General features: G+C 38.6%; 1 protein-coding gene across 6 annotated transcripts in view; it reads left to right on the forward strand.

The window, feature by feature from the left end:
• The window catches only part of dab2ipb (DAB2 interacting protein b), a 207,042-nt gene that overhangs the window by 56,828 nt on the left and 136,342 nt on the right, over window positions 1-13,872 (forward strand). The window contains exon 1 of one of the 6 annotated variants that reach the window (XM_086301227.1): window positions 9,414-9,468. The exons of the other annotated variants lie outside the window; for them this stretch is intronic. The gene's annotated coding sequence lies outside the window, so the exon portion shown is untranslated. Of the gene's footprint in view, window positions 1-9,413; window positions 9,469-13,872 lie in introns of those variants that run through there. 6 annotated transcript variants of the gene reach the window in all.

Genomic DNA, 13,872 nt, shown 5'->3' on the forward strand with positions numbered 1-13,872 from the left:
CCGGATCGTTAAAAGAAACGGATGAACCGGAATTGGTTTTTAAAGATGCTGCAACTTCAGTGGTGTGGAACTGGTTTAGCTTTCGTCCGTCAGATACACAACAAAGCACTATTTTTGGTAGCGCATGCTAGCTGGATGTTTTTTGGAAAATACGGCACACTTAAAATCAATCCTTTGATTTTTCTGAAAATCGACAGTGCCCCTTATAATCCCGTGTGCCCTATGTATGAATTCTGGTTGTGTTTACTGACCTCGAAACTATTTTATGTGGTACACAGCGCTGAAAAATGTTTTAGTACGACTTTGCTAAGCTACGAACCTGCACCGCTTGATGGGCATTACGGCTATCGTAGGCAGGAACCTTGCGGAGTGATACGCACTGTGCTTCAACATAATATTACCGTATTGTGTGTGTATAACCTCTTTTTAAGTTTTGTGGATATTATACATGGTTATGCTGAGGATATGTCGGCCAATTTCCACTGGAAATGCCTTTTGGTTAAACTGTCAGCAAGGAATTTGCATTTGCACTGTTAAATTTTTATATAACTTAAACAAGCAGCTATTTTTTATGTGCATTAAAGTGAAAATACATTGATGGGTTTTTGTTTTTTTTTGCACTAATAAAGTTGTGGAGTTCTAAAAGTATTTTGTCTAGTGTCAATTATATCGTCAGTTATATTGTTATCGCAAATTTTCAAATGTAGATCGTGATAAATATTTTTGGTCATATCGCCCTGCTCTATATGGCGGTATCACAAATGAGAGCTACCAAATCTAACAAAAACCCATCCTGTATGGTGGGTTTTTGCTAGTTTTGCTAGTCATCTTCTTTGCAAGCTACACAGTCAAGCTACATAGAAACCTGTTGAGTTTTAAAGTAGTGCTGTCAGTGTTAATCTCGTTAAAATGACATTAACGGCATAACCGCATTAACGCAGCAAATCTCCATTAGCGAGTTAACGCGAAGCGCCCCGTGCGTGGGGCTGCACGGCGCTGATGCGTTAACAAGCTAACTGCGCTAATGTGCTAACGCATTAACGAGCTAACCGCGCATAGGGCGATCCGTGTTAACTTGCTAATGGAGAGTTCCCGCGTTAATGCAGTTATGGCGTTAACGTCATTTTAAAAAAAAAAGTATACATCACTATTTTAAAGACAAACTATGAAATACCATCATTATAGTATGGTCGGTGATAGCCACCAAAAAATATACAGCTAGGGGACTTAGTACATGTATTGATTTCTTTCTTTTTTATCAATAATTTGGTAATTCAAACATGCTACCATTAAAGCTTTAAAACATGGAGCTGTCTTTTATAAAGTGTGGAACTGATCAATTTCTCAAGCTGCAATAAAAGGAACTGCACTTCCTCATTGGTTGCATTTGTTGGTGCCACCGTGCTGATATTAAACAGACCTTATGTTTATGTTTTTTCTCATTATTACAAAGTAGTGCTCCAACCGATGGGAAGGTGGATTCATCTTGATGTTAATCAGGGTTAATTGAAGAGGAACTGAGCATATTTTCTGTTTTATACATTCTCTTACTTTGCCATTGGATCTCAGTACATTTCGTTTAGCCCTGCAGGGGAGCCCAGAAATACCCTGCTGTGAATTTGTACTGAATACAGATCAAAATGATAAATTATATAAGGCTCTGGAGTACAATACCTTCACACAACTCAGAGTAAATCTCACAGTTGCCAAGTTTGCTGCGTGTGCTGCAGGCATATGGGTTGTTATAAACATAAAGATATATGGAGAGAGGAGTGATATGGTACAGCGAAATTTTATATTGATTTCTCAGATACACAAGGACCCACAGGAGGAGGTACAGGTTTGGAGCTATGTAAGGTAAACCATAAGAGTGATATAATGGAGCCGTGGGTCCATGCAAAATAATATGCCACATATAAGAAAATATACTGGTAAATGTGATCTTTAGAAGATCAGGGACAGGGAGCATTTATTCTGACCTCCAGTGTATTCAATGTAATATTTATGCTGTTCCTTGTGAAGCCAGAGGAGAATATATGGGATTTTCATTGACACCAAATGGGTTTTATTGTCCACAAAGTCTGAATTTGAGTCAGCTGAAGAGCAGACTTCTGATTTTATGCAAAAGCTTGGACACCCCTTGGGAAATTACAGACATTTTTGGTGCAGGGGTATTGTAAGAGTCATTCTAATAGCATATAGCTTATATAATGAATTCTGGAATAAGCCATCCTGTATAATGTGTTTTTCCACCATCTGCCCCATAACCCCAAAGCAGAATATAAACAGCTGGCAAGGCCGTGTTCTTTAATCGAATACTGCTTCTTTTTCTCTCTTCAAGTACTTTGAAAATTGTTGCTAAAGTCCATTTTTGTCTTCATCTATCATTATCTGTTGTTTAGCAAAACAGCACATCCAGGTGTTCCTTTACATGCTATTGTGACAAAGTGGTTAGGCATGAACTCGTTTACCACTTGTCCCTTAACCATATTGATAGTTTATTCCTTGTTATTTTACAGTCAACCCTAATGCTTTAATTTATACATTGCTGGTTTAACTTTGCTTAACATACTACCCAGATTTTTTTTTTTTGTGGTAGTTGCATCCATTACATCCATGCATATGTTTTTTTAAGCAAATACTATTAACCATTAGGTCATTTGAATTTTCTTCTGTTCACAGGCAAATGCCTGGTAAACTATGTTTCTTTATGTTGCTTTGGTTATACTTACCATGTTTTTCCTTTAATCAGGTCCTATATCTAAACCAGGTGTGTGAGAAAGGCTGCCCCAGTACTTCCTGTTTATATAGGGTCATGAGGTCATATAGTGCATCACTGGGTGTAACCAAATGAAGGGTTTTTCATTTTGTATAGTATTGTTTATTTTCTTTATAGAGTCTTTTGAGTTGTATTGTATGCCGTGTTTTACTTTCCAAACCATTTAGCTGAGTAAATGAGTTTGTCAGTTTCATGCATAATCTTATTCCTGTCCTTTGTTTAGAATCGTATTGTTTGGTCTGACCTATTTTTTTCGATGGTAGAGACTAATGAGGTTCAGGTGTGTGTAAAGTCCTGTATAAAGCAATTGGGATTTTTGCCTACCAGCTTGGTTGTTTCATAGTAGAATGGAGATGCCAGAAATAAAGTATACTTAAAAGAAACTTTACTAGTATGCTGATGATGTCCACTTATCACCTTCCTTGCTGTTTATGTTATGCTACCTCACAGCTATAGATAGTGATTTTGTGAAGAGGTTACAGGTGAGGGTAATTTTTCGATGTTTGCACATCAGGGCTGCACAGTGGAATGCCCCACCGCATACCTTTCTACATTGTTAAGCTATGTATTATATGTTCGCAGGCTTTAATGTGATGTTTGCCTGCTGTTAACTCTTGGATAAATATTTGCCCTTATCCTTTTTTTTTTTTTTTTTTTTTTTAGTGGATAAGATGCACTTCTTTAGTCTTTTGTTTTAATTTGTGTGAGACTATGAGATATAATCTTTCAGGATTTTCTTTGGGAATCCTAAATAGTTTAGATTTTAAAAAGAAAGGGAACTAATGAAGCAAAGTCAGCACCTTTAGAAAAAATTTAGTGTCATTCTTTATTTTCTAACTTTTAATGCTAAACTCCTCTTCTACCTTGTCATTAGTTAGAAAGAAGTAAAAGGGAGCAGTGGCTATCAGGTTTGAAATTCTAAGCTGTGCTTCTTTGGATTTTAAAAAAAATATTGTATACTGGGGTTTCATTTAAAAAAACCAAAAAAAAAAAACCCCAAACAGACATCTACCTATCTAAATATCTTCTAGGCCCCGTGGCATCTCTCACTGTCAGACCTGATCGTCGCTCTGCAGTTCACCTTTTTTTTTTTTTTGCTCCAAGTGTGTAATCTAGAAATAACACTTTTTAGTAACCCTTCTTCAAAAATGCGCCCAGCAAAAATGCTCCGAACACTGTGGAGCTCATGTTCCTGTTGCTCTTCCATTCCTATGTTCAATCACTCTTCAGGCTTCTTCAGCAGCTTCCCTTTTTTTCTTTTTTTCCCCTTTTTGATAAGCATCAAGCAAAAAAAAAAAAAAAAGTGAACTCTTGCTCGAGCTCGGAGTGAGGAACACCTCCATCTGTACTGTTCAGCACCCAGCAGCAACACCACGGGAGTCTGTGCGCTTTGCGAGACACTGAGAGACACTGTGTTCCTTCAAATGTTCTGTGAGTTTTGTTTAACTTGCGCATATGACTTTGTCAGGTGACTTTGCAGTTATAATATCCAAAACCCCTCTGGGAGAAAATCTTTGACTGATCCCAGTTGATTGTCGTCTGTTTTCTGGAGCTTAATACAGCCCAGGGCTGTATAAAGTACACATGTGGGCCTAAATGCGGGGGTGCTAACACTTTAGAGCCAATCCTCCTATGTATGGGCGGGGGGTATGGTACTACAGGGCCCCCACCATGTTTGTTTGAATTCAGGGGCAACATAACTGGTAGCGTATCCCCTGTCCAAGTGTTATTGACCCATTGATGTAAGTCAGCTTGATTGGGCGGCACAGCTTGTGGGCCTTTGCTTGTGCTTTAAGAGGACCGCCTCAACAAAGTCTAGGCTCAGTGTTCATGCAGACAAATTCTTGCAGTGCACCGACTCATTGTAGCCACCACAGTTGGAGAAGAAAGTGGGTGATTGCATGCCAGATGCAGGTGAGAGACCCATTAACGGTTGGCACATTTGCACACATCAAAGGTCAGTGGTTTATGGATAGAGAAGCACTACCCCTGGGTATCGCTGCCAAATCTCTAGTGACCTCCGTAACCTCCCTCTGTGGACCACTTAAATTCCACATGGCCGTTTAACAAATTATGCCTATTGTTCATATGACAATGGAGCCTCTGTGACTGAATGGATAGCAGTGACCCTTACATGGGCTGTGACTGAATTCCACGCATTCCAATATGAAGAATGTGAAGTGGAATTAAATAAAGTACGAGACACATAAAGATTTTATTGGTCTTCTTCTGTGCAGTTCTGTGCAGAGGCTAAATGTGAATGAGAGCAAAGAGAAAGTGAGTAATTAAAGGAGAAGTGAGAAAATGCTTTTTTTATTGCAAGGGCAAAGTTAGGGAAAGAGCAATAAAAAGCTGAGGAATAGCGTTTTTGAGGAGGATAATTTGAAGCAATACGGTTCTGCTTCTGTAATGACATGTTTCTCTACCCAAAAAATCCAACTTCCTGGCTCTGCCTGTCCTCTAATGTTTTCTGTCTCTAGAGCTGGTCTTGTCAGAGAAAAGAGAATTATAGATTCCTGACAAGAAAGAAAATGTCGTGTACGCTATTTTAGAAGTGTGTATGCATAATTTAGCTACCTTGGTTGATAGCTGTGAAGCAAGAAGACTGACAACACTTTTTTGTATACTGTTTGACATCAGAATGAACAAGCTTTCAGTACATCATGTTCAAATGAAAGTTCAAACGTTTGCTTTGAAGTTACGTTCCAACCACAAGCTTTTAATGGCATATTGTTCGGTTTATTTAGTATAGAAGTTTCTCATGCGGCACCAAGCACACATTCATCAAGAGTTGTATAAACTAAATGTCGCAAGGTTGACAAGTGGTTGCTGGTGGTTGTTGCCAGGTGAAATCGGTTGCAGAGTAATAGATTTGTATTTTCTAATTCGTTTTTATTTTAATTTCATTTTGACTTTTTATTTTTAATTCAGTTTAGTTTTATTGAGTCTCTTTTTTGTTTTAGTTTAGTTTTATTACTAACACTTTATTAAAGTGTTAGTTTCAGAGGCAAGATTTAGTAAAATTTAGTACATTTTAGTAAAATCAGCACTGGTGTATATAATACCAATAAAAAAACAACAACATAATTTTATGAAAGCAGTTGAGTCTCAGTCTTGTGAACATCTTGTGGTTCACAAAACTGTATTAGTTGTTTTTTTTTCCAGAAGTTTAGTGTTTTATTTTTGTCATATTGTGTCTTTTAGTTTGTAGTTTAGTTTTAGTGAACTACAATTACCCTGGTCGCTAGCAGATTGCTTTGGTGACGTGTAGCTTAGATGGAAGATGGCAACTTGTCTGCAAATGCTTGCCAACTAATAACAAAGCAGTATTAAAACTTGAAATATTGCAACTCAAAGTGGAAACAGAGAACTTTTACCTTCAAGTTTAAGGTTGTTTGCCAACGCTGCAGCTAAAAAACTTTCAGAAAAATTGTACTTTCAAGGCCACCAATCACTGAATGCACATTTTTCAATCACTGGTGGTTGCCAGGAAGTCACTTGCTGGTCTCTAGACCCGTGTTATTGGGGCCTTATTCACCCAACCCTACATTCTCACACATACATTCTCTCACAGACAATTTAGTTGTGTGGTTTGTTGTCATGTGATTGCAAAACCTCAATAGTGTTTGCTTGAAGCGCTCTAAAACTGGCTCTGAAAACACTTATACATATATTATCCTTTCCAATTGTTTTAGCCTTTTGTCCACACATACAGAGTTTTAGGTCAAAGAAAGAACTCCAGAGTTGATGTGTAGATGAGGTAGACTTGAGTCTGTGAGATCTGAAGAGAGTACAGCACAGAGGAGGAGGTTCGGATTGGTTTGCTTTGTGTTCATTTGTGTTTTTACGTGAATGGAGATTTTTTTAAGCTTTTATAATGACATGATTATTTATTTATTTATTTGAGGACTTTTATTCTTCCATTCCCTTCCTGCAGGAACAGCGTGGTATTTGACATTTAAAGGGGACTTTTCCATCTGGATTATATAAGAAATTGCTAAAAGGAGATGGAAAGTGAAAACCTGTGGCGAGCTTAACATGTATTATGTGTCTGTGCGTCATGCTTAGAACATGCATTTTTCCACAAAGGATTGATCCCATTTGCTTGAGTAAAATCTCAGTGTAGTTGATGGAGATGTTTGTACTTGTGAGTTAGCGGGTTGCTAGAATCTGACCAGCAGTCTATGGCTCGATTGGAACAGATTTTGCTATGTAAGCGTTCGCTTAAACGTCAACAACAGAGTATGGTCTTTTCATACTCTAATCCTTACATTGTCTCTTTGATATGTGTTGCACACAGCCATGCACGACTGTGTTCATTTACTGTCAACCTGCATGTTGGTATAGGAAGGACAGAATAGTAAAAGAGTGAGGTGGTCAGGAGGGAAGCCTCCAGTATAATGACAGTATGCTAATAAGTTGATCAGCAGGCGCCTGATCCTGCTCAAATGGAACACAACATGTTCCATAAAGGCTGTCATCTAAGCAGCTGTGCAGAATGTAACATTGTGATCAGGCTATAATACCACTTTCTTACTCAAAGTACTGCAGAACCAGAGTTATTTTAGTTTTGTGCTTTCCAGTTATTGGAATTTTCTTTCCTTTTTTCAGTTTAGTTTCGTTTCAGTTAGTTTCCAGAGTGAGTTTGCTCTCTTCAGTTTTGTTTTTATTCTTTGAAAGTTTACTTTCAGATTTATTAGATTTATTAGTTTCGAAGTGAATCTGTCATGTAATTATAAATTTTCAGGGGCTTTTTTAATATTCACAGTAGGTATTTTAAAAAAAAAAAAGCACTTTTTGGAGACACAGTCGAGTACACTGTCGCAAGTATTAATAAACAGATGCACAAATCCTCAAAAACTAAAACACTGGTCAAAGATAAAGAGTATCACAATGGACTTTCTCTGTTAAGTCGGGCTTTCTGCTGTAGGGTCTGTGTGCCTTCACATAAAAATGGGCATTTCACAGGTCATATGACTCTTTTTCCACACAAAATGATCCCCCTGAGTGCCGCCTACTACAGTCAGAGACATTATCAAATGAAGATGATAACATGGTGATAAAACCCTGTAAAGGACATAAACAGTAAAACGAAACACTGTTGCAAATAATGCAAGTTAATCTGGCGATTAGTCACACAGAGCAGTAAAATCAACCTTTTAGTTTGAGTTAATTGCTTTACCGCTGAGTGCCCTCTACATGATGCAGTTTAGCAAGTTTAAGAAGTTAAGTTGATTCTTGTATTGTTTTTTCTCTTTTGAACCTAGAACCTATTTTGCACAGTAGTCATCTGCTCAGTTTTTTAAATAGTTTATTAGCAGACAGAGCCGCTGCTGTGTACTGGGATTGCAGCCCTGGTTTGTGGCGGGTGGTATCCTAACATAGCTGAGCTATGCAGCCAATTGTTTTTTTATACCTAATAAAAATTTAATTAAATACTTTGACCAACTAGTATTTCAGGAGCAAAGCAACTTTGAAATATCCAGTCCCATTCAGCCAAGCCAACTTTATTTATAAAGCACTTTAAAAACAGCTAGCACTGACCAAACTGCTGAATCTTAAACAAGAAAAAGTATAAATACTAAAAATAAAAATACAATAACAATAAACAATATAATAAAATTAACAATTCTATAATGGGTTTAAAGCCAAACCAAAGAGGTGGGTGTTCAGACTAAAAATATCGACATTGAGGAGACCTTTCTAATTTCTAATGGTCACAATTGTTCCACAATTTGTGATCTGCAAAAACAAATAAAAGAATTTTAAAATGAACTCTAAAATGAACAGGCAGCTGTGAGCAGTGAGGATAAAATGGGAGTTCCAGTTGAGTTGTAATAAAAGCATGGATTTCACTGCTGATCTCACTTTAAAACCCAATTCAGTTTTATTTATATAGCACCAAACCACAACAACACTCACCCCACGGCACTTTATATCATATAGTAAAGATCCAACAATATTAGAGAGAAAACCCCAACAATCAGAGGCCTACTTTGAACAAGACCTTGATGACAGTGGGAAGGAAAAACTCCCTTTCAACAGGAAGAAACCTCAGACAGAGACATAAATCTGTGAGAGGATTTTGTAAAGCCATGGCAGGCAGTTCTCCACGGCTGAATTAAGCCATAGTGTTGTGTTGTGTAGTGTTCTTTGTTTTTTCAAATGCCTCTCTCCTCATTCATTTAATAAAGGCTTCAAAATAACTGCTCAAAGGTGTTACCACGAAAGCTGCCGAGCAGCGAGACTTGCCTCTGGAAGGACTTTCAAAGCAGCTGCTTGTTACTTTATATAATGGATATGACTGTGCATGTGCCCTTTGTGGCATTTTAATATTACATTTGAAGACAACACTGTCAAAGGTCCCTCTGTGCTTTTCTCAAGTGGCTGTTTCATAAGCGAAGGCTCCCTCTCATCTCTCTCCCTTCGTCACTGCTGATTTGCGCTCTTCCTCTAATCAAAGCTTAAGAGGAGTTCATCTCCTCTCCTCTCCTCCCCCTCCATCTCGCATATCTGTTTGTCTCTGGCCAACGGTGTCACACAGGCTCGCCTGTTCTCTTTCTGTCTCTAGGCTTGTATAATGAGCTCTGCTTGGGACAGGACATTCTCCAGTTTGGCCTTTTACTCTCTGGCCAAGAGGGAGTGGGAGGCTTGAATAAGAGGAGGAAGAAAAGAACGCTTAGATAGATGTAAGTAGTCTGTCACTATAGCAGCATACAGGGGTAGGTTGAATGTGTTCAAAGAGAAAATTTGGATCGGCTAACTTAATTACTCTCTGCATGGAACAATAAAAAGTATGAGTAGGTTGAGATGGTTTCACGGTTCCCCGTCTCTCTGCTGCTTCATGATTACAGTCCTGGACATGAATCCTGCATATCATGGTAAACAATAGTTTATTTACTTATATGTTTAACCAAAGGCTGATACTGTGTTTAAAAGTCTGTCATAAAAGTATGCAGCATTTGAGTTTTTCCTACACCGTGGCACAAATAGACTGTTGTCAGTGTCACCGAGTTGTACATTACCATGTTTTCCAGTAGGGGTCAGTGTTGATACAATTATGATCTACTGTTTAACTGAATCGTAATTAAGTATTGTATACATACTGACTCCATTATAAATAAAAACATGTGCTTTTAATAATATTTGGATAACATAACTAACTATTTTTATAGGAAAACAGAATTATGAAAATATTTTGGCAACATTGAAAAAATTTTAATGTCCATTTTAAGAGAAAACGTAGTGAGTCAGTAATGCCACAGGCCTGTATATAACTGTACATTGTTAACCTTTATTCGGAAGAGAGATATAGAGGAAGACAAATGATACGCAATGTGCTCCTTGCTATCTGATCAGTGCTTGTTGGCAGTAGCTGGGTTCAGGCTGAACACAAAATGAGACCGTGGCTTGTGAGAATGTGGACGTTGCTGATAGCTTTAAAAAGAAGCTGAAGACCTGCCTGCTATTATTTAGTTTTGTCCATTTATACTGTTTTCATTGCTGTATCTTACTTGATATTGTAGAGCAGCTTGTGACTTTTGTTCTTGTTGCTCTTGATAAGTGCTGTATAAATAAACGTACTCCCTTACTTGTAGGACGAGTTTGTTGCTGTTTACACCAAATCCATCGTGACTTTATTACATATAATAAAGTCAAGCTGCCTTTTAGAGGGGAAGCTATGATCTGCCCAAGGAGACTCCAGCAGCAGTAGCAGTAGCCATCAGTTTCGGCCTATCCACTGCTTGTAATCCATACTAATGCATTTCTCAATTTCCAGATGAACGAGACACTCAGTCCTTGAATCTTTACGCTTTCTTAGAGCTGTCTAATCCCTGTGACTCTGTCTGAGATGTTTCGCTTTTAATGGCTGGCTGTATTTGAGCAGTAATGGCCACTGTGCTCCCCTTTTCTGTGTTCGACCCTGTATCCGTGTGGAGACAATAGAGTGAGCTGTGTTGAGAATCAATACGTCTCCCTTTGTCTTTTTTTTTGTGCGGAAAGTGGAATTAGTTCCATCTTCAGAGCAGCAGTATTTTAGAGAACAACAGGCTCACTTAGTGCCTCTCTGGGTTTTAGGTCTCACTTTCAGAACTCTGAAATGTCATTGCTCTTACCATCTTAACACTGATGGTTTAGGTTGAGTACACCTTGCTAATTACACCCTCTCAAGTAAAATACTCTTGTGAAGTCAGAGTTAGACAAAAGCAGAAACTTGTAAAGAAACAGAGTGAAACATTAGTCTTTAGTGCTAGTTGGACAAACTTCTACTGTTCTTCTATCTTGGATACAATGTGGTCAGTTCAACAGGTCACACTGACTTCACATTCCCCATGTGGTGTTTTCACTTCTGTTTCTCTCAGGTACCATTCAGGCATCTTCTACTTCATTTTCTAAAGGATTTTGCTGTTGTGTTTGAGTAAATCGAATAATTTACCCTTATTTACTGTAATACACCCTCTTACATCAAATCTTGTTGAGCCCATTATTCGTTAGTCGAACACAAGAACACTAATAGCCTTTTTCCAGGAGTACCTACTTGGGTCAGCTTGGCACAGCTTTTAGGGTTTTCCATTAGGTGGTAGTACTTGGTACCAGGTACTTTTTTAGTGCCTACTCGACTGGGGTTCCAAGTGATCTGAGGCGATTCGAAAATGTGACGTCAGCAGACTGCATGTCACTGATTGGCTAGTCAGTAGTATCACTTGTTGAGTCATGAGAGCTTCTCCTTCACAAAAATCCAGGCCGCTAATTTTGAAACCTGAAAATTCAGGAAATAGCTACACAAAAAACAACATGGTGGTCCCTGAGTCTGACAAAAAGCCTTAGACTGACCAGCACGTATACCAGCGCCTCGATACCCGTTGCTGTGGCGTTCGTGTCTCATAGAAATGATGTCGCAAGACTTTCAGTCGCATGCTGTAACAACCATAAGCACATTACATTTTACGAGTTTGTAAAGGAAAATGACTGAAAACAAGTCAAGTCAAGTGGAGCAGGCACTAAAAGGCTAAAAGGTTTTGCAGGACTCCACCTGCAGACATCATTTTGACTCTTGCTTAATTCGTTCTCACTGCCCTAAATGGCTTGTACAGTCAGTACAGTCAGTGCAATACATTTATCATGATAGATTGAGTCATTACTCTGTCTGTACACTGCAGGACTTTTTTTTATTTAAAAAGCCTTTTCCACTCTGCTGCTCTTGAGAATAATCAATTCACATGGCTGACTGACTGGAAAATAGTCACTTAAATAACTCCTAGTGATTCTTGGGTTTGAGGAAAGGCTGTCAAAAAGATTGTAAAGAAACTTGCACATCTGTATTATCTCTATAGTGCATATTTGAATGTTCAAGTAAGGTAAATAGAGCAGGCAGTTTTTAGATTTCATGTTACTGTGAGCTAGAATGACCAAAACCAACTAACACCTAGCCCCAAGTAATCGAAAACTTCCAATAAACTGCACTGCAGATTTTAGTTTTCGTAGGGTAATTGGAAGAAAATTCATCACAACTTGAAAATATGTTGATTATTGTTTTGTTTTTTTATAAGACCTCAGATGTCCTCTAGACCTATGAAGACCAGTCTTATCAAAAACTAAGTACACCTTTTCAGCTTTTAAAAGATTTAAACGGGTAAGCAACAGCCAGGTGCTACTGATCAAATTTACTTCACCACCTCTATAAGAGCACTGATCTGGTGCAGGAATGCGTCCATACAACGCCACAAGGAGTGACCCAAGAGCTACAGTTAAATTTCATGACAGTAAAATTAGAAAAAGACTGAACCAGTGTGGATTGTTTGGAAAGCCTCCCCTGTCTAAAAATAGCATGGCAAAGTTACATCTGAATGTACCACAAGACGTCAGGAACGATATTATTTGGACAGATAAAACCAAGGTGGAGATGTTTGGACAAAATGTACGGCACCACATTTCACCTCATAACAGTGGTTAAGCACGGTGGAGGAGAAGTGATGAGTTGGGCACCTCATGGTCATTGACCTGACCTCTGTATTGCCTCTGTATATAATTCGAGAGTCAAATATGAGGCCATCTATCTGGCAGCTAACAGCTGGCTAAAATTGGGTCATGCTAAAGCACATGCAATCTCAAGCATATCAGAATGACTTGAAAAGGAAAGAACCAAGGTGTTGCAGTGCATCAGTCAAAGTCCAGCTCTCAGTCTGATAGAATACCTGAACGTCATGTCAGGAACTTAAGAGGAGCTATGTGATCATTAACAAAAAAAAGTGAACCTTGCACATATCCTGAACTCTCCTTTGATTGTTTTTTTAAGCTGTTATTCTCAGATTTATTAGCATTTTGTTCTGGAGGTCTTATTTTGAAAAGCAATTTGAATTCTTGCAATGTTTGCCATATTCATTAGTACCTGCGAAAGCTTATTTGGTCCTTTTATAATGCAAATGTTTTTAGCCAGCATACACATTAAAATGAAAGCCTGTGGTTTACTTTACTTTTTTCTTGGCCTTTCTTCCTTTTGGCCCTTTGACTGCCCACTGGTGTGTTTGTCATCGAGGCAGAGGGGAGCCACCAGCTGTACACGAACTCTTCCTGACCCTGGACTGGCTGTCTATAAACTCCTGGCTGGTCAAACAAGAACTCATTGTAGGTAGCTATTCCCACAGCGACTATCATGCTGGCAAGATCAATCTGCTTTCAAATAAAAAAGAAAGCGGTCCGGCCTTACACGCGCCGCTTTTGTGTGTATGAATAACACTCAACTGCCATATGAGTTCAGTAACCTTACAGACTAGGTTTTTAAGACTTTGCGTGTTGTGTGTTTATTGCTGCTTTCACCTTTAAAAGTACAGAAAATATGTACACTCTTCAGGGGTTTTTGTTTTTCATGAGCTCAGTGGCAGCAATGCAAAACCTGGAGGCAATGCATTTCTCCTGCTTTGCAGCAGGAGGCTCTGGCTTGATACTGAGTGATGTATGCTTGCTAAATACGCTCTGTGGGACCTCGGGAATGCCTACTCTATGTTATAAGACATACAGGCACAAACACACACTGCTATATTGTGTCGATGGGAGTTTATGGACTGGGGTAATGACAAAAACTCTTCACAGCA

Source organism: Aulonocara sp. 'chitande type north' Nkhata Bay, linkage group LG7 (assembly GCF_057382095.1).
Source record: "Aulonocara sp. 'chitande type north' Nkhata Bay isolate Kocher_YH1m ecotype deep benthic linkage group LG7, A_spYH_male_GT1.1, whole genome shotgun sequence".
NCBI classification, from domain to species: domain Eukaryota; kingdom Metazoa; phylum Chordata; class Actinopteri; order Cichliformes; family Cichlidae; genus Aulonocara; species Aulonocara sp. 'chitande type north' Nkhata Bay.